Source organism: Schistocerca serialis, chromosome 3, assembly GCF_023864345.2.
Source record: "Schistocerca serialis cubense isolate TAMUIC-IGC-003099 chromosome 3, iqSchSeri2.2, whole genome shotgun sequence".
In the NCBI taxonomy this organism is placed as follows: domain Eukaryota; kingdom Metazoa; phylum Arthropoda; class Insecta; order Orthoptera; family Acrididae; genus Schistocerca; species Schistocerca serialis.
The window spans coordinates 242,304,013-242,323,336 of NC_064640.1; the positions used below are offsets into that span (position 1 = coordinate 242,304,013).

General features: G+C 43.8%; 1 pseudogene; it reads left to right on the forward strand.

Annotated features, from left to right (window-relative positions):
• Positions 1-13,547: 13,547 nt before the first annotated feature.
• On the forward strand, positions 13,548-13,665 carry LOC126471986 (5S ribosomal RNA; annotated as a pseudogene).
• The last annotated feature ends 5,659 nt before the right edge of the window (positions 13,666-19,324 follow it).

Genomic DNA, 19,324 nt, shown 5'->3' on the forward strand with positions numbered 1-19,324 from the left:
TAGAGAAACATGTCAATTTTTTTTTTTTTTAGGTTGCCTGCATTCTTGTGTGACATCAGACAAGATGAATCCTGCTGGCGTTAGTCGTTTTGGCTGCTTTCTGTCAAGAGAGCCTTTAGTGTGTGTGTGTGTGTGTGTGTGTGTGTGTGTGTATGTGTGTGTGTGTTTTGGCCTCCCTCTTTAATCTGCACTGCAGTCACTAGTTCTGACAGGCAGAGCTTACTGGCATAACGTCTGCGGATTGGACCCCGTCGATTGCTGAGGCTGTTGTTCTAGCTGTGGCAAGGAAGCATACACTCGGTACCTATTTCTTACTGAAATAATGGTGCCATCTATCGAAGAAACTTAGGTAGGTCCCTGTGACTTGGATAGTAGCCGAGTTGTGCATCGTCTTCAGTGGCATCCTTATAGATAGGATATTGTCGGAGATTTTACTGCCCTAAAACACATGAAGAACCAGATAGGAAAGCTTCGCTAGTATGCAGAATGTTGATAACACTTTATTTTAGAATACATTCTCTGTATTTATAGACAGAGTATATAAATAGACGTATGTTCATGTAATTCTTTAGCAGTATCAGGTACAGATGACACACGGTGCATGATGTATACGTTTATGCATATTATTTGCAAAACCTTCCTCCAAAGTGTTCTGAGGGGAAATCACTGAAAGTGGATACCATACATTTCCTAAAAATTAGTTGACATACTCATACTACGTGTGACCCTAATTCACAGCATATTTTTTGTCGGATCCTACACACGTTAAATATTTTTTAATGTTGATTCCTCTAAGTGAGTGGACTCATTGTGATTCCAGTTGTTATATATTTTCAGTATTCTAAGGTATTTCGCCACCACACAATGTGTGGTATTCTAGTAACACAGGAGGTATTTATTCACTAAAAATGGAGATATGTTTGAGAAATACTCCACATCATTCGTACATTGAAGGCATTATATTCATGCCACTATATTGGGAGTTTTCGATGCTTATCATCAAGTTGAAGCAACGAATGAGGATAAACCTACAACCAAACGTTCACTACCACATACACTTAGATTATAGAGAATAACATCACTTTAGTGATTTACACCATGGTAGAGATCTGACAACTGGTGCTGAGGTTTTCGATAATGTGAGCCTGATTTTCGGGAACAGTTGCTGCGCATCAGATAACCCATCGTTCAGCTGCCTGTGATGGAGGGTACATTTCAGCTGCGTTCCCTCATTCAGTATTTCAGGTATGTGGTATGGCATTTGCCATTCGAGCGGCTGTTATCCACAGCAACAGTTTTACACGCTGCAGTGTGCTTGTTGATGACTTTTTTTACGTGCATATTTGGACTACTACGGAGAAAACAAAAAGGTCAAAATAACGTGAATACCGATATGTATTGGATGGACATGCCTGAATTTTCAAATAATTATTATTTACGAGTATACAAGGACACTCTTAAGTTACGTCACATAAGTTACATAGGGATAACGTAGACTTGATAAGTTCAAATGGTTCAAACGGCTCTGAGCACAATGGAACTTAACATCTGAAGTCATCAGTCCTCTAGAACTTAGAACTACTTAAACCTAACTAACCTAAGGACAATACACACATCCATGCCCGAGGCAGGATTCGAACCTGCGACCGCAGCGGTCGCGCAGTTCCAGACTGAAGCGCCTAGAACCGCGCGGCCACATCGCCCGGCAGACTTGATAAGTATTTGTTGTTAATACTGCATTGCAGAATTTGTTAAACAATCAAGTGTCTCATATTTACATATGTGTTTATAATGGCTCTGAGCACTATGGGACTTAACATCTGTGGTCATGAGTCCCCTAGGACTTAGAACTTCTTAAACCTAACTAACTTAAGGACATCACACACATCCATGCCCGAGGCAGGATTCGAACCCGCGACCGTAACGGTCACGCGGTTCCAGACTGAAGCGCCTAGAACCGCGTGGCCACAAAGGCCGGCATATGTGTTTATAAATGATGGGCAGTACTCATGCTTTGTAGTGCTTACAGACAACGCCATTACATCATTAAATTGTAGTAATTCAGTCAATAGAACTATGCACTCATTTTAACATGTGCTTAGGCGTCAGACACACTAACAATGTACTATGACTTAGGTTTAGTATGTTGTAAGTCTTTGTGTGTTTAAATATCGTTTTGTGGTATGTTAAATGTACTTTATCTTCTTATCCTCTTTTATTCTGCGTGAGAGCGCTGGCTGTCATATTCATCATTTACCTGTTTACGCACTTCAGTAGAAAGATACTTTCGGTCATATATAGCTTATGCGGTTTCCATATCGTTAAAATGGAAGCAAGTTATCCAGTAATTTCACTGGTGCACAGAGTGAATAAGAAGATCCATGTAGCTCCCAAGAGACCTGCTGAATCTTGTTTGCTCTTACCTGGGTAGGCAAGCGAGTGGGTCATTGCTCTCCCCCCCTATCAAAACGCGTCTGTGCGGGAACTCAGAATCCAGCCAACCTTCGCCATTACCACATCACACTGCACACATGCAACAACCTTACCACCATTTTTTGCAGAATATTCCATGATGTCATTAATTTATACACAAATTGTAATGTCAAAGTATCTTACGCCATCAATTATGGTAATACGTGTCGCCTTTTTTTTTAAGATGGATAACTGTGTTGTTGATAACGGAACTCGCGTAACTAAAATTATAATCAGATCAATTAATTTTACACCACTAAATTATCCTCAGATTATAATGGGCGGTGGAGTGCTTGTAGAAAAAATACCGAGTACTTTGTTGCTAATTGTGTTAGTTAAGATATGAAGGTTCAAGGCGACCATTTTGCATAATTAACTATGGTAATGTTGGCTACCGTTTTCTCACATGAAATATTCAATATTTGGCAGGTACAGTTGCATTTTGGCCCGTCCTACCAGTTAGCCAATTTTACAACCTGTCCTACCAATTTTCCAATTCTCAGATTAGGCATTCAATCAATTTGCCAATTTTTACCCTGTCCTACCGATTTACCAAATTAATTGTCGTCTGACCGAAAAACATTTACTTTCAAATCTAACAGTCTTCTCCCGATTTTCATTCTGCCTGGATGCTGTTTTTGATTCCTGCTGATAGGATTCATTATGGTTCTTTAACTATGATGTACAGATCTTGAATGAGATGTGATTGGATATTTAGAATAAGAAAGGGGACGAAGGTTGATTACTATTGGCAGAGAGCAGAGAGGTAGCCCTCCTGGCGACTGGCTGAGAGCATCAATAGAAAGGTGTACGAATGGCATAGAGCAGAGTGAGGGCGGAGTGGAGAGAAGGGGAGGCGAGGGGATGACCTTGAATACAACAAGATGGTTTGTATCAGCTGTAATCTGCCACCGAATGGGAGAAGTACTAACATCAGCTATTTTCTGCTGAAAATCTGCAGTGCTACCCTACTCACACATTCATAATTTTTTCAGCACTTTCCTAGAACGATGATGTAAATTATTTTAGCTCATTTACGTTCAGCTACTGATTCTCCAGAGAATGTAGATGCTGAATTGCAGGTCTTATTAACAAGATTATAAACATAGTTTTAGAAAGCGCCTGTGTTGCGTTTCGGGTTCATAATTTGTAATCGAAACGCTCATATACTACTGGCCATTAAAACTGATACACCAAGAAGAAATGCAGATGATAAACGGGTATTCATTGGCCAAATATATTATACTAGAACTGACATGTGACAACATTTTCACGCACTTTAGCTGCAAAGATACTGAGAAATCAGTACACAGAACAACCACCTCTGGCCGTAATAACGGCCTTGATACGCCTGGGCATTGAGTCAAACAGAGCTTGGATGGCATGTACAGGTACAGCTGCCCATGCAGCTTCAACACGATACCACTGTTCATCAAGAGTAGTGACGAGCCAGTTGCTCGGCCACCATTGACCAGACGTTTTCAATTGATGAGAGATCTGGAGAATGTGCTGGCCAGGGTAGCAGTCGAACATTTTCTGTATCCACAAAGGCCCGTACAGGACCTGCAACACGCAGTCGTGCATTATCCTGCTGAAATGTAGGGTTTCGCAGGGATCGAATGAAGGGTGGAGCCACGGGTCGTAACACATCTGAAATGTAACGCCCACTGTTTAAAGTGCCGTCAATGCGAACAAGAGGTGACCGAGACGTGTAACCAATGGCACTCCATACCATCACGCCGGGTGATACGCCAGTATGGCGATGACGAATACGCACTTCCAATGTGCGCTCACCGCGATGCCACCAAACACGGATGCGACCATCATGATGCTGTAATTTCGTTTTGCTATTCGTGCACCCAGGTTCGTCGTTGAGTACACCATCGCAGGCGCTCCAGTCTGTGATGCAGCGTCAAGGGTAACCGCAGCCATGGTCTCCGAGCTGATAGTCCATGCTGCTGCAAACGTCGTCGAACTGTTCGTGCAGATGATTGTTGTCTTGCAAACGTCCCCATCTGTTGACTCTGGGATCGAGACGTGGCTGCACGATCCGTTACAGCCATGCGGATAAGACTCCTGTCATATCTCGACTGATAGTGATACGAGGCCGTTGGGATCCAGCACGGCGTTCCGTATTACGCTCCTGAACCCACCGATTCCATATTCTGCTAACAGTCATTGGATCTCGACCAACGCGAGCAGGAATGTCGCGATACGATAAACCGTAATCGCGATAGGCTACAATTCGACCTTTATCAAAGTCGGAAACGTGATGGTATGCCTTTCTCCTCCTTACACGAGATATCACAACAACGTTTCACCAGGCAACTGCTGTTTGTGTATGAGAAATCGGTTGGAAACTTTCCTCATGTCAGCACGTTTTAGGTGTTGCCTCCGGCGCCAACCTTGTGTGAATGCTCTGAAAAGCTAATCATTTGCATATCACAGCATCTTCTTCCTGTCGGTTAAATTTCGCGTCTGTAGCACGTCATCTTCGTGATGTAGCAATTTTAATGGCCAGTAATGTACATTGTATACCTGTTTCATGATCTACAAGAACAGCAGTAATGGAAGCCGAATAGGCTTTGTGTGTGCCCCTAAGAAAGTATATTGCATACAGCTAACATCCAAATCCTAAATTTGCCGTACTGTCTGTCGTACGAGCGTTACAATGATTTCCACGGTTTTGCAAAGATTCCTTCGGCATTCGTCGCAACGTGTGGAGTGTATCGTCTTGTTGGACTATAACTCCAGATACGAAGTGAAAGAAGGGTGCTATTTCCGGCCCTACCGATTACCTGATGCAGCAGATTTCTTCACATTACGCAATGGTAGGATCGTCCTTGGTAGGCATTGGCGCATCAGACTACCGCTCCAGGAGTTCGTTCCATATGACAAGGCATCATCTATTCCTAGAGGTGACTTTCATCGCCACAAAGCCTTAGTTCCAGCTGTAAACAAATGTAAAACGAAATTCAACGGAGATGATACAGTGTCAGTGTACAGAAATTCAAGAGGAAATAGAATGCTATGTGTCATTATGGTCATACAAGAGTGACAGACAACAGCATTTTGAATTTTGACGTCTGTTACAGAACCAGGGAGACGAAAGAACCCCTACACGAATAGCAAATCACGCCATTATGCGCCAATCAGTATTAAACAATCTTACTGGACCGCTGTACGGAGGGGGAACGTTATTTCTCGGTCACGTCTGAACAGCTTCTCGTGTATCCTTCGTCATCTAGCATCATGAGAAAGAGAAGTATGCCAGGGTCAGGCACTTCTCAAATCCCTTCCCGTCCATCCTCTCTCCATCCCCATCTCACTTCTAGTGCCACAGAACATACTCACACCAGCAGTGAAAGTGATAGCCCGAATGCCGCGCGGGGTTAGCCGAGCGGTCTGTGCGAAGCGGAGGTCCGATACTTCCGCCTGTGCGGGGTGTGCGAGTGTTTGTTTACTTGTGGACTTAGTGTGCGCGCGGGATAGTAACAACGATCATGGAGAACAAGTACAGGAAAACTACATTACGATTCAATTTCTGCAAAGACTACGAACGACCAAAGGCTTTAGCAGTGGAACGATTCATTCGAGAGGACGTCAAGATACCGCCAAACGATATTGTCGGAATTCACCTGTCCATCGTTAGTCCCACGGTGTATGTTAAGATGGTAAATGACGCGGCGTGTGAGAGAATTCTACAGGCGACAAAAGCAGAGGTCTCCGATTTTGCCATAGTGACGGGAAAGTCGGCACGGTAACTGTAGAACATGCTGGTCTGGGGGTGTGGACAATACGTGTTTTTGAGCTGCCATTTGAGCTCCCGGCTGACGAAGTTATCGAGGCTTTTAAGCACGGTACATGGTCACACACCAGAACGCTGGACACAGTTCTCCACGTACCCCGTTCTTAACGGAGTGCAACAGATCAATACTGATCTTCAGAAGCATGTACCCTCCTATCTGACAATTGGTGGTTGTCGGGCGGTGATGATTTACGATGGTCAACCACGTACATGTTCTGGCTGTGGCCAGGAGGGACACCTCAGGTCGAACTGTATGCAACGGCGGATTACGCAACTGCCTTCAGATGTACGGGAGCCGTCGCCGGCGATGACAGTACTACCGATCACCTACGCCAAAGCCCTCACTGCGTCCGCTGATGACCGAAAGGACACACCCCCGGTGAAAGATCAAGATGGCACTCTCCGAAACCTTGTAGCAGACGTCGGGATGACAGAGGATGCTGCTCCATCGAGCATACAATCTACGGCGACAACATCAGATGAGACCGAACTCCCACCAAGCACACCGATAGTACACGGAGCAGTTCCAGCCACTACGGATGCTGCTCCGTCTGGAACGCACTCTGTGACGACAACATCAGTTTCGACCGAACTCCCGCCAAGTACAACGATGGGACTCGAAACACTTCCAGTTCCTACGGATGCTTTTCTGTCGGGCAGCCGTGATTCCCTACAATCCGAGGACACAGAAGGAAGATCACGCAAACAACGTTCCCCGAAAAGTAGGAAACGGCGTCGTCGCACGACATCTCCTAGGGATGACTCCCCTTGCCCCGAAGACGATGTGCCTGTGGACCAAGACGACATAACAGCCTCTACGTAAGAGGATGAGGCAATGAAACTGTTCGATCAGACCCGCAGCGGCCTGTCCCATTGACGGTACCGGGACGTGGTGATACTGAAGAGGAATCACAACCAGTTGGCTCTCCAGACAGTGGCTATGGACACGAATATATCACTGCCTGCAAAGATGTGGTATGACGATATTGAGGAGGCGCCGGACGTCATACAGAGGCAGCCGGCACTCACAAAGACGGCCTAATAATTGCTGAAGGTGAAGGGAGAGGGGCGAGAGAACGTCTTCTAACTCAGCCCTCAGTGCCGATGCAGGGAGATGTTGTTGCGCCTCGACAGAGTGGGATTCAGCGCCATGCGAACCGTATTGCGACATTAAATATAAATGACGTGCGTTCACCGGCCAAAATACACCTACTGAAGGAAACGATTTGGGCATCTGATGTGGATTTTGCTTTGCTGCAGGAAGTCCACATAGCTGCATTCCCATACATCGCAGGCTACCAATCCTATTCGTCACATGGAGATCACAATGGGAGTGGGGTGGCAGTTTACGTGCGAGATGGCTTCCCAGTGGAAAACGTGTGTTATCTTCCGTCGGCCAGAGGAATGGCTTTCACGACGTTTGGGACACGCATCATCAATCTTTATGCACCGTCGGGAAACAATCGGCGGCGGGAAAGGGCGCGATTTTATGCAGAAGACATTGCCCCACTTTTCCATGGACGTTATGAATGTGTAATAACTGGTGGAGATTTCAACTGTGTTCTCAGCCAGAAAGACCAATGGCCGCAAGCAAACATCAGCCAGGAGTTGCGAATCGTTGTCAACGACCTTGTACTTCGTGATACGTGGGAATTACGACATGGAGCTGCACCGGGATACACCTATGTGATAAGTCATTCGGGGAGCAGGTTAGATCGCATTTATATCTCACGGGCTCATGCAAATGATGTCCAGTACGCGGAACGCTGGCCATTAGCATTTTTTGATCACAGCGCTTACATCTGTACGGTGCTTCTTCCCCGTAGAGAGGTTGGAACAATAAGGCCCCGTGGAAATTAAACATTCAACATCTACATGATGAATGCCGTCAACGGATCCTTGAGACATGGACGATGTGCGAGCGAAGGGTTGGAAGGTATGCGACGAAGCTTGATTGGTGGCTGACTTGTGCTAAACCGGCGCTTCGCCGCACGTTCATCTCATATAGCAGGGAGATGGCAGAATGGCGCCGCCGTACGACCGACTTTTATTTTGCAGCGCTGCGCGACCTGGACGATGGTCCGCCGGGACAGGACATCTGGATCGAATGCAAAAGGATAAAAGCTAAACTAGTGGCTTTACCTCGGAAACATCTTCAGGGAGCCATGATGCGCGCCAGATGTCACGATACGATAATGCACGAGATTCCTTCCATGCACCACGTCGTGAATGAACGAAAGCACCGACGACGCGTTTTGGTACGGGAATTAATTACCCGCGAAGACCGAAGAGTGACGCGTCAAGCGGACATTGTCTCTGCATTCGTCGACCATTACCAACACATCAGGAAGAAGCAGCCCCTGTCCACGACCTCGAACGTATAGCCACGTGCGTCTCCCGTACACTGACGGTGGAAGCCGCGGGAACCTCACTGGAAGCCATTAGCTGTGAGGAAGTACATGATGCGATCGCAAAGGGTGCGTTGAATCGGTCCCCAGGCATTGATGGACTTCCTGCTGAATTTTATCGAGAATTTCGCAACGAAATGGCACCGCGATGGACGGAACTGTACAACGAGATGTTAAATTCCGATGCGCCTATTCCACCGGCTTTTATGGAAGGCCTCTTGGTGCCAGTACAAAAATCGAAGCCAGGAATTACTGTCACACATTATCGCCCCATCACCCTGCTTAATGCCGACTATAAGATCTTTGCACGGCCAGAGTTCAACAGGCATTGAACTACATCCCACAAACTGAAATCCGGCAGTTGTACAACACTCTGCATGCACGTTTGCAAGCTTACATTCAACGTCCTGACGTTTATACCAGTTATTGATCTACCATTACTCCACATTAGTAATGGCTTATCTTACACTTACTTTGACCTGTGATATTAGAATGTTAATCACATAAATAATTTCATTACTCTACATTAATTATTTTTGATTGTTGCTATTTCTTCTGCCAGTGTATATTCACAGCGCTTCCTGTTGTTAAGTTTTATCTGTTTACAGTTCATTTTTTTTATTTCCTTTGTATTATTTTTAGGGCATACAGGGACATATTTCTCTCAACTGATACTCCTCCAAATATTATTTCACCATTGTTATCTTTATTATTCTCCTCTCTTAGTTATTCGCGGTTGAAGGGTGTCTTGGATCTTCTTAGCTTTGTCTTTTTTTCTCTCTCTGACGGGCAAACTAAAGACCAAATGCGAAATTTCAGCTCCTTATTCGTTGCTCTCTTCTTTACTTCCATAACGCTTTCATCTTTTGACTGCGTTTTTTCTTTCTGTCTTCTGACCACTTCAGGCCAATTTTTTTCGCTCTCATAGCTTGGAGGCATTCAATATTCGATACTTTGTCCCTAAACACTTCTGTCATTTGTTTCTTCAGCTTTTGTGTTATATATTTTCTAAATCCTGTTTTACTTCATAGATCCAACTTGTTGACTTCTTATCCTGCAAATATTTGAGAAGCCCTAGCCGGTTTCGGCTGGACGCATTTCATTTATTTTTATATATAGACTCGATTTAACGTAATTCAACTTACGCGTATCGTGCAAACACATTTTTGACTCTGAGTAAAGCTATAACAGTGATTGTAATGGGCGACTTCACTTCCCTTTCTTTAATGTTTTACAATTGACCTAGTGCTTGGTGCTATAATTATTTCTATGGATGAACTTCACAGCAGTTGGGTGCTCCAGATTGTGGGACAGGACATTCAGAGTGAAACACAATCCTGCAGATAAGGGGCGAGGTGTTCTCAGAATTGCGAGTGGGTGACAGAGGTAAAAGTGGCTGAGGTTTATACATACACAGGACCATACACAAGCTCAGCAGTTCCCACGTGACAGACACATTAAAAAAGGCCAGGTCCAGCTGGCGAAAGGTGTTGTTTATGGCCTGTGTCCGATTAGAGAAAGGTGCCCTAAATGCTTCAGTTTCGCAGCAAGAATTTGGTGAAGCAGAGGATGGAGTCAGGCCAGTGTCACGGGAACACTTTGTGAGATAGCTATCTCTTAGCCTTCGTAAAATACGTACAAACAGGGCTCTAAAAAGTTGTAGCTACCACGTGGCTGGCAGAATGTTGCTAGGGAACAAAGTTACTTTTTTTCTTTTAACTATTTTCCCACACCTAGAGGAAACCATACTAGCAGCTGAAAAAGACCACTGATTACTGGCTGTAGCGAGATGTCAGTATGTCGTAGTATTTGACCTGACTTTTTCGAGAGTAGAGGGGTGGAAAGCGAGCTTATTAGATTTGTCATTTATGCTGATTTATGATGGGAGACTTTTAACGAGAAAACAACTACGCTATTGGCGGAGAAAATTTAACATTTTAAGGACTGATAGACGAAGCTTTGTAGGCACGAAGCGCCGACAGTCTTCGTTCTAACTTCTAAGAAAGAAGTACTCAGGCATGGGACATGGAACAAGATGGGACTGGGGCTTCTGAGTCAGTATGAGGCGGTTGGCTTCACTCACAACTGGACAGACTACAAAGACAACTCTGCTCTTTAGTGGATACTGAAAGAATCGAATGTTCGAGTTCACAGCAGATAACTTCTAGGTGTGCATTTAATGGCAGACAGCCACGCCATTAGTGATCTGCTCACATTACATTATCGAGTAAGGTGAGAGCAGCTTGCACGTTAAGCACGTTAGGACGAACAGGGCTTAAGGATTCAACATCATCTACGGTTAGGCTTCCCATGTTCGACAGTACAGTCACAGTTGCATACATAAATTCAGCTTCTCTTTCAAGCCACTTAATCACTCTTATTAATGCGTAGGCGTAGGCGTAGGCGTTTAGTAAGTAATGCAACACGTTCTCTTTTCCGGCCAATTACGGCTGAAAAAGTGAAAAATTCCTTGCGGGACATCGTGGAATGTTCCCGCTTCAATCCCTACAAGTTCCATGAAGTTCCATTAGGTGGCGGCACTATGCGTAACCTACAAAATGGCGTCTGTGACGGAGATCCATTCCAAGCAGAGGGCTGTCATCGAGTTTCTTTTGGTGGAAAACCAGAGCATCGCAGGTATTCGTGGGTACTTGCAGAATGTCTACGGAGACTTGGCAGTGAACAAAAGCATGGTGAGTCTTTCGGCGGGGGGTCTCTCATCATAGCAACTACGCCTTGCATACCTGACTGATCTGCCGCGTGCCGACCGGTCGCACACAGCTGTGACTCCTGCAGTGTTGGAAAGTGCGGATACTCTCGTTCTTGTTGATCCGCGGATCACAGTCAAACACCTCGCTGCACGACTCGACCTCTCTGTTGGTAGTGCTGACACACTTGTCACCAGTTGGGGTACTCAAAGGTGTGTGCCCTCTGGCTTCCTCGCCGCCTAATAGAAGACCATAACGAGCAACGAAATACTATCTGTGCGGAATTGCTTGCGCGTTACGAGGCTGATCGTGACAATTTTTTGTCGAACATCGTTGTAGGTAATGAAACATGGATTCAGTACTTAGAATCGAACAAAATGGCAATCCAAGGAGTCTTGCTCCGACGTCGACCAGTAGGGTGGTACCATGGTGGCATACGTGCCTTCCCAGTGACGTGGCGTAAATCGTTGCGTTGAACGGAGGTTATGTTGAGAAGTTGCGTTTTGTCGCCAAAATATTGGGAAATAATATAGTGTAGTGGAATCCTGAATAAAACCAACCTGCTTTTAGAAAATAATGTATTTCGTTATCACTGAACGCCACTTGTATGTTTCTGAATAAAAGGACTTTGAGTACTACAATTTAAATTTCACGGCCAAGGCTGAAAACTTCTAAAGCGCTAAATCAATCCGTTGCACACATTGAATCGAGCATTGGTTCTTAACGTTGAGTCTTTCTCACAGTTAATTTCGGCACAGACTGTTTTCTACGGAATTGGGGTTTTACATATTTGAACACCTCTTTGGTTAATCTTCTTCTACTGTTCGATATAAATATCCAAAAAATACCAGTCTTCTTATCATTACTTGTGATATATTTACTATGTTTCGATAAATTTCACCATTACTACGTGATTTCCAACCTTCGATAGTTCATCGTGGACCTAATATTTTCCTAATGATTCGCTATTCTAGTATTTCTAATTTATCTAAATGATAGTTTAAAGCTGAACATTCGCTTGCATGTAGATATTACGACTTCAATACTGTACTGTAACGATATATTTTTCATTTTTAGGCAGGCATTTTGTTTTGAAAATACCTTTAGGTATGGCACACCCTTTCTATTTTATGTATCCTTTGCTCCAGAGCGGCTTTTTCCAACAATTTTCCTGAATAATCTGACCAAGATACTGAATTTTTTAAGTTTTGCACTTTAGCCAGAACGTGTTCCCAGAAATTTCGGTGCACTTGTGATGTTCGTAAATGTTTTTCAGTAGTAATTCTTAAGCTTACCTACAGGCTACTCCTTCTCAAAGAGTAATTTATGTTACAGCAGATATCATATTTTCGTAAAGTATAGCAAAGACGTTTACAAATGTGAGACACTTCATTCCAAATTTCTGTTTCCTCTTCCCAACCCTACTGGTGAAACATTATATTCATTCAGTTTTTCATTCCAATTTTTCATTGATTTTTGTAGAACTAAATGTCGCTTTAGATGCTGTGTCTGTAAGTGTTACACGAATTTAGGTTTGCTATTTTGGTCTTCACATCAAATTCTCGGATAGTTTTATCTGTAGTTTGGCTATCAACGGTATGCTTCTTTTAATCTTATTATTAATATCACTTGTAGTAACAGTAGTAGTACTAGAAATAGCAGTAGTGCTAACCGAAGGCTCCATAGCTTTGTTATTAGTTGCATCATGTAACAAGATGTGATAATATTGTAAACACGAACAACTGTGCTGTAAATAATTAGAAAATAATTCTAAAGATAGCAGTAAGTAAGTGTCATTGTATGTATTGGTGACCCTTCTACAGCCAGAGAATGTCAGTGTATGTATTGGTGACCCTTCTACAGCCAGAGAAGTCTTATGTCTAACGTAAGGTATGTACTGCGCAAATGAGCTAAGGCACATCATACGGTGCAGCGCACTGGAACGTCGATGGACTAATGCAGCAGAAAACAGAGCATTTGCAGCTATTTTCCATCTCAGTCTAAAGCTCGAGTTGAACATCTGAGCACTGCATATGGATTGTCATCTACATCAATGTCAACATTTACATTTGTAATGACAGCAACCTTACCATGTGTGGCGGAAGGTATTTCAGACAGCGTTACCATTTCACCCGTTTATGTTCCATTCGGGCCAACGGCCTTGCCGCAGTGGTAACACCGGTTCCCGTCAGATCACTGAATTTAAGCGCTGTCGGGCTGGGCTAGCGATTGGATGGGTGACCATCCGGTCTACCGAGCGCTGTTGGCAAGCGGGGTGCACTCAGCCCTTGTGAAACAAACTGAGGAGCTACTTGATTGAGAAGTAGCTGCTCCGGTCTCGTAAACTGACATACGGCCGGGAGAGCGGTGTGCTGACCACATGCCCCTCCATATCCGCATCCAGTGACTCGTGTGGATGAGGATGACACGGCGGCCGGTCGGTACCGTTGGGCCTTCCAAGGACTGTTCGGACGGAGTTAGTTAGTTATGTTCCATTTGGGAATGGCGCAAAGGTGAAATGACTCAATAAACCTCCACATGAGCTCTAATTTCTTAATTTCTGTTTTTTAGTCGTGGCCACTTCGAGAGACGTATGTGGTAGGAATTAATGTGTTGACGGACTCTTTTTCAAATGTACTGTCACGGAATATCAACAGTAAACCTGACCATGATACACAGCTTCTTCCTTGTAGCGTCTGCCACTTGAGATTTTTGAGCACTACCGTAACGCGATCGCGCTTAATAAACAACCCAGTGACGAAACTTGTCGCTCTTATTTGGCTCTATTTTTTTCTTACCCCCCCACCCTCTCTCTCTCTCTCTCTCTCCTCTATTAATCCAACCTTGTCCTTTATTGCGAACCTTAGATTTTACGACTGGGTAAACCACTCCTTCAGTCATGCTATTGGCAAGTTTTCCGTATATGCAACACTGTAGTACGTTCTACCCATGTAGGTAGACCAGACAAACGAAATTCACGGTGTCCGAATTTTCGCGCAAGTTTTAACTGCACAACGTGGTCCCTTAATCAGATCACGACCTTTGATATTCACAATGTGTTATTATCGCAGCCGTAACATTTATGGCACGAAGAAAATGAGACAATACATCGTAAGCTACTCTATAGCAGTATGTACAATTACAAACTTTTAAGCGTCATATCCTGCTGGGAATTGTTTGTATTAGTCACATGGCTTTCTTCATCAAGTTTCAGATTTCAAAACGGTAATTCATTAATTATTTTTCGTTGGCTGGTAGTTTTCGCTACAGGTACTGTTTTCATAGTGAAATATTTCCAATTGGAGAAATTACCTTACAAAATTCTACGTATTTGCGATAAGATGTTCTGCATTCGTCTTGCACTGTAAGTTTTACCTTCTGTCTGCAACAGCCATTTCTCGCCCTCTTGATAGCAAAGTTTCAGAAACGGAAAAGCAACGTTATGCATTGTTTCCTTATTCGTCTTGTGTAGTGAACATTATGATATTTTTGCGTTAAGTGTTTAAGTGTTCCACTGTCTCTCTCATTTAGGCGAGCGCGTGGGCGCGCGCATACACACACACACACACACACACACACACACACACACACACTGGAATACAGACATAGATTTTCCTCTTTGAGAAGTTTCGATGGAATAACGTTGCCCAATACACTTGTTAGTGTAGAAGAAATGTTACCACCTAGTGACTGGCACGAAAAATAGTGAGACACAGTGCGCTGACCATGGAGGAGCATAGCCTTGTGTAAGGTGAACCGCGAAAAGACTTTTGATTCAGAATGCTGCAGAAAGGTAGTGGACAGAATGCCACCAAGAACTATTTCTGTGTGAAATGAAAAACAAAAGATGTGCCTGATACAGAGAACTCAATCTGAGTACGACGGGGTACTGCAGGCAGCTTCACATACACTGCCTGACAAAGGAAGTATAGCATCCAGAAAGGTAGAGGACAACACGATGAAACTTCACGGGTTGAGAGGGTATGTAATGTTACTTGTACATCAGTGATTACAAAATCGAGTCAGATATACGAGGAACTTGTCAGTATGAGGACACCAATCAGAATGACGTTGCATCCCCCCCCCCCTCCCCTTCCCTGGCTCGGATGTATGTGGTCCCAAAGACTTTGCATACTCTCCTGAGGTAAGCTGACCCACGACTGTTCTAACTGGTTCTTAATATCGTGGATACTGTAACGTGTCGGAGATGACTTCAGAGCCATTCCCACACATGTTCCATCGGTGCCAAATCTAAGGATGTTGCTGGCCATGGCAATACCACAAAATCTAGCCGAAAGTTTATAGAGACACGTGTCATTTGTGGACGATCATTGTCCTCTTGAATAATGAAACCACTATACTTTCACATTAGAGATAAGGCATGAGGACGACGGGTGTCTGTGACGTACCGCTGTGCCTTCGCAGTTCCCTGAGTCACTATCACCGTGACCTGTGGTTTTACCAGATGGCTCTCCACACCATGATGCCAGGAGAAACACCGCTGTGCTTTTCCAAATTGTTGGAAGAGTGGAATCTCTTCCCAGTTCACCGAAATAATAGCCGACATTAGTCAAAAATGGTTCAAATGGCTCTGAGCACTATGGGACTCAACTTCTGTGGTCATCAGTCCCCTAGAGCTTAGAACTACTTAAACCTAACTAACCTAAGGACATCACACACATCCATGCCCGAGGCCGGATTCGAACCTGCGACCGTAGCAGTCGCACGGTTCCGGACTGCGCGCCTAGAACCGCGAGACCACCGCGACCTAGCCGACATTAGTCATTCGAAATAATGCAGAATCGCGATTCATTGCTAAACACAATGAGATATCACTCATCAGCAGTACATGTTTTCCGGCCGCGGCACCACTCCAGACACAGCCATACGTGGTGTGGTGTTGAAAGGTCTCTATTGGATTCCTTTCATGTTAATTTCTTAAAACTGTTGTCATTTACGGCATACATTCCACTTCTAAATTTACTGTGGTGTTTCGGACTATCTGGGAGGAGACTGAGCAGTGAAACTTGTTACTTTTACACATAGTCAAGAACGATCTGTCACACTACTACACTTTAAAACACAGTTTATATGTAATTCATGTCACACAGTCTCATACGGAACCTACATCCGCTTTCTTTTATATACTGTATATGATAAGATACTGTCATCCCCCTTCCCTTTAAAACACAGTTTATATGTAATTCATGTCACACAGTCTCATACGGAACCTACATCCGCTTTCTTTTATATACTGTATATGATAAGATACTGTCATCCCCCTTCCCTTCTGTGTGAAAGGATGAGTGAGCAAATGTAATTCTAGTTGCATGCTTGATGGTAGCAGACAAGCCTGTCTGCTAGAGAACAGTAGGACCAACATCGGAACAGGTAGCTACGCTTTCTAAAAGCAAAGAGGTTTCTATTCTTAGTATGGTCCTGTACATCCCTAGTCATGTTGGTATAGGAAGCTGCCCCTCTGGTCACTTCCGTTTGTATCTGTTAAGCAACCTCGGTAGGGGCCCACGCCAGTCGGTCCACGGCGAGCGTCTGAAGTGGTAAGATCTCCGGCTAAGTGCATCTCTGCTAAGTCCGTAGGACAATGGATTTCTTAAGTTCAGCCTAACTGAAAATTTAATCACCTTTATTTCAGGTTTAGATCTAAAATATCTAATGTTATCTTAAATTGCAATGCAGTGTTATTCGAGTGTGAAGTTCAGAATATCATCCAGCAGCTGCTTTGTCACTACTTCGTGAGTAAAGTGGAACTACGTGTGGATGATCCGTAACTCTAACTAAGATCATCAATCTTAAATGCGAATGTGCGTGAGATCATAACGTCTCGTCTTGACAATATTTTTCAATATAGCAACTTTTCCTTATGTTCAACCCACGTGGGGTGTACTTTTTGAGACCAGTACCACGTGCTTATACAATTGTTTGACCCATTAGGTTAATAGTAAGACGACAGTAACCAGTTCGAGGTTTTTCTTTTGTAATTTGTGTTTCGATGTAATTTATTTTAATTATCAAAATTATTGTGGAGTTACACTCTTTGTGTAAACCAAGTTGACCACGTGGGGCATGTAGTGTAATCATCAAAGTACCCCTCAGCTATTCTTTTTGGGAAGATTTCACAGAGAGTTAGTATGAATTTAGTATACCAGTGTGTGGTAATTTCATGACGGACAGGATTGCGCTAAGAACGTAACTTCTTTGGATGAAAATTGAATCGGTTGGTTGTCGCTAATTTCCTCTTGCATATGTTTCAACGTTCTCCGTGTGTTATTTTATGAATGCAGTGTTGTATGCAGTCTGCCAATCTTGGCTCCATATTTGATGTGTTCCGTAAGATTACAAACTCACATTTTCACAATCCTAAATAAGGCACCAGTTTAGTTATGAATCAAGTTTAATACGCTGAAATTTGAACGGAACAATGATCAATGTTAAAATAAATGTCCAAATATAAGCTGATTTATTTCTTTTTATTTAAATTGTCTTTTTATATATATATATATATATATATCACCGGTTATCGTAAGATGACTACTAAAAGATTATAATTAATGTTAGTCTGGTTGGGAATTTGGTAAGCTAGACTGGATACCTGGTGAAACAGTTGCTCCGTAATGCAAGGTTAACTTCCCCAGATAGCTCACAGCTTTTAACCCGCTTTTATTGTCTTGAATATCAGCACCGCCTTCAGAACAAATTAATGCATCAATATTATAGTGTTAACGGCAGCCTACGCGTGGGACAGGATTTCCCTAGAAAGGCTGCTGCTGCCCTCCGACCCATGGTCCAGGTTGATACAGGATGTTGCATGAAGTCCATTAATATTATTACTATCGGATGGCAGGGGCAGACGTGAAGGGACTATGATGTGTATAATGCAGCGATCTTCCCTTGCGGTGGTGAGATGTGGCTGAGCGGAACCTCCATAGCAAGTATACGCGTCCTCACATTCCCACGTAGTCCAAATAGGGCCACTGCCACATCTGAATACCTAACAAACATAGATTCGGCACGATTCGACCACCACACCAACTGGAGTTCCACAATAAGACATTTTTCCAACCCTGTTAGGTTGTAATAACGCTGTCTTACACGAGTAAGTGGCAGATCCTTGTCCTTCACAGTCATCAGTCAATGTCTGAAGCTTTCAACGCTCTTATATAGCTTCCCATGCGTGGAAACAACACTAAACAAGAACAACATTAACGCTCTCTGGTCGCCATTTCACCTGTCACACAAAATGGTTCTGAGCGCTATGGGACTAACATCTGAGGTCATCAGTCCCCTATAACTTAGAACTACTTAAACCTAACTAACCTAAGGACATCACACACATCCATGCCCGAGGCAGGAATCGAACCTGCGACCATAGCGGTTGCGCGGTTCCAGACGCAAATCACATTTAAGTGCTCTAATCATTCACATATCCTCCGATGGTGTGCACGTCTACGATAGTTTTTTAACATCTGACCACGTCTTCTGGCTGCTTCACATTTTTGCCGAGCAGTGTAAGACGATACTATCGGGTATTGGGGGAAACACCAATAAGAGCCGGCCGTTATGGCCGAGCGGTTATGGACGTCTCAGTCCGGAACCGCACAGCTGCTAAGTCGCAGGTTCGAATCCTGCCTCGGGCATGGATATGTGTGATGTCCTTAGGTTAGTTAGGTTTAAGTAGTTCTAAGTCTAGGGGACTGATGACCTCAGAAGTTAAGTCCCGTAGTGCTTAGAGCTATTTGAACCATTTTGAACCAATAAGAGAATGAGTGAAACCACACATGCACCTCAGCAACAAATCTATTCGTAACTGGATACATGACGAGTTAAATCGAATAAAATGCGATGAATGAAATCAGTGGGAAAAATTCAATAAAATGCAATAACATAAAATGATACCACTGAAGTCCGTT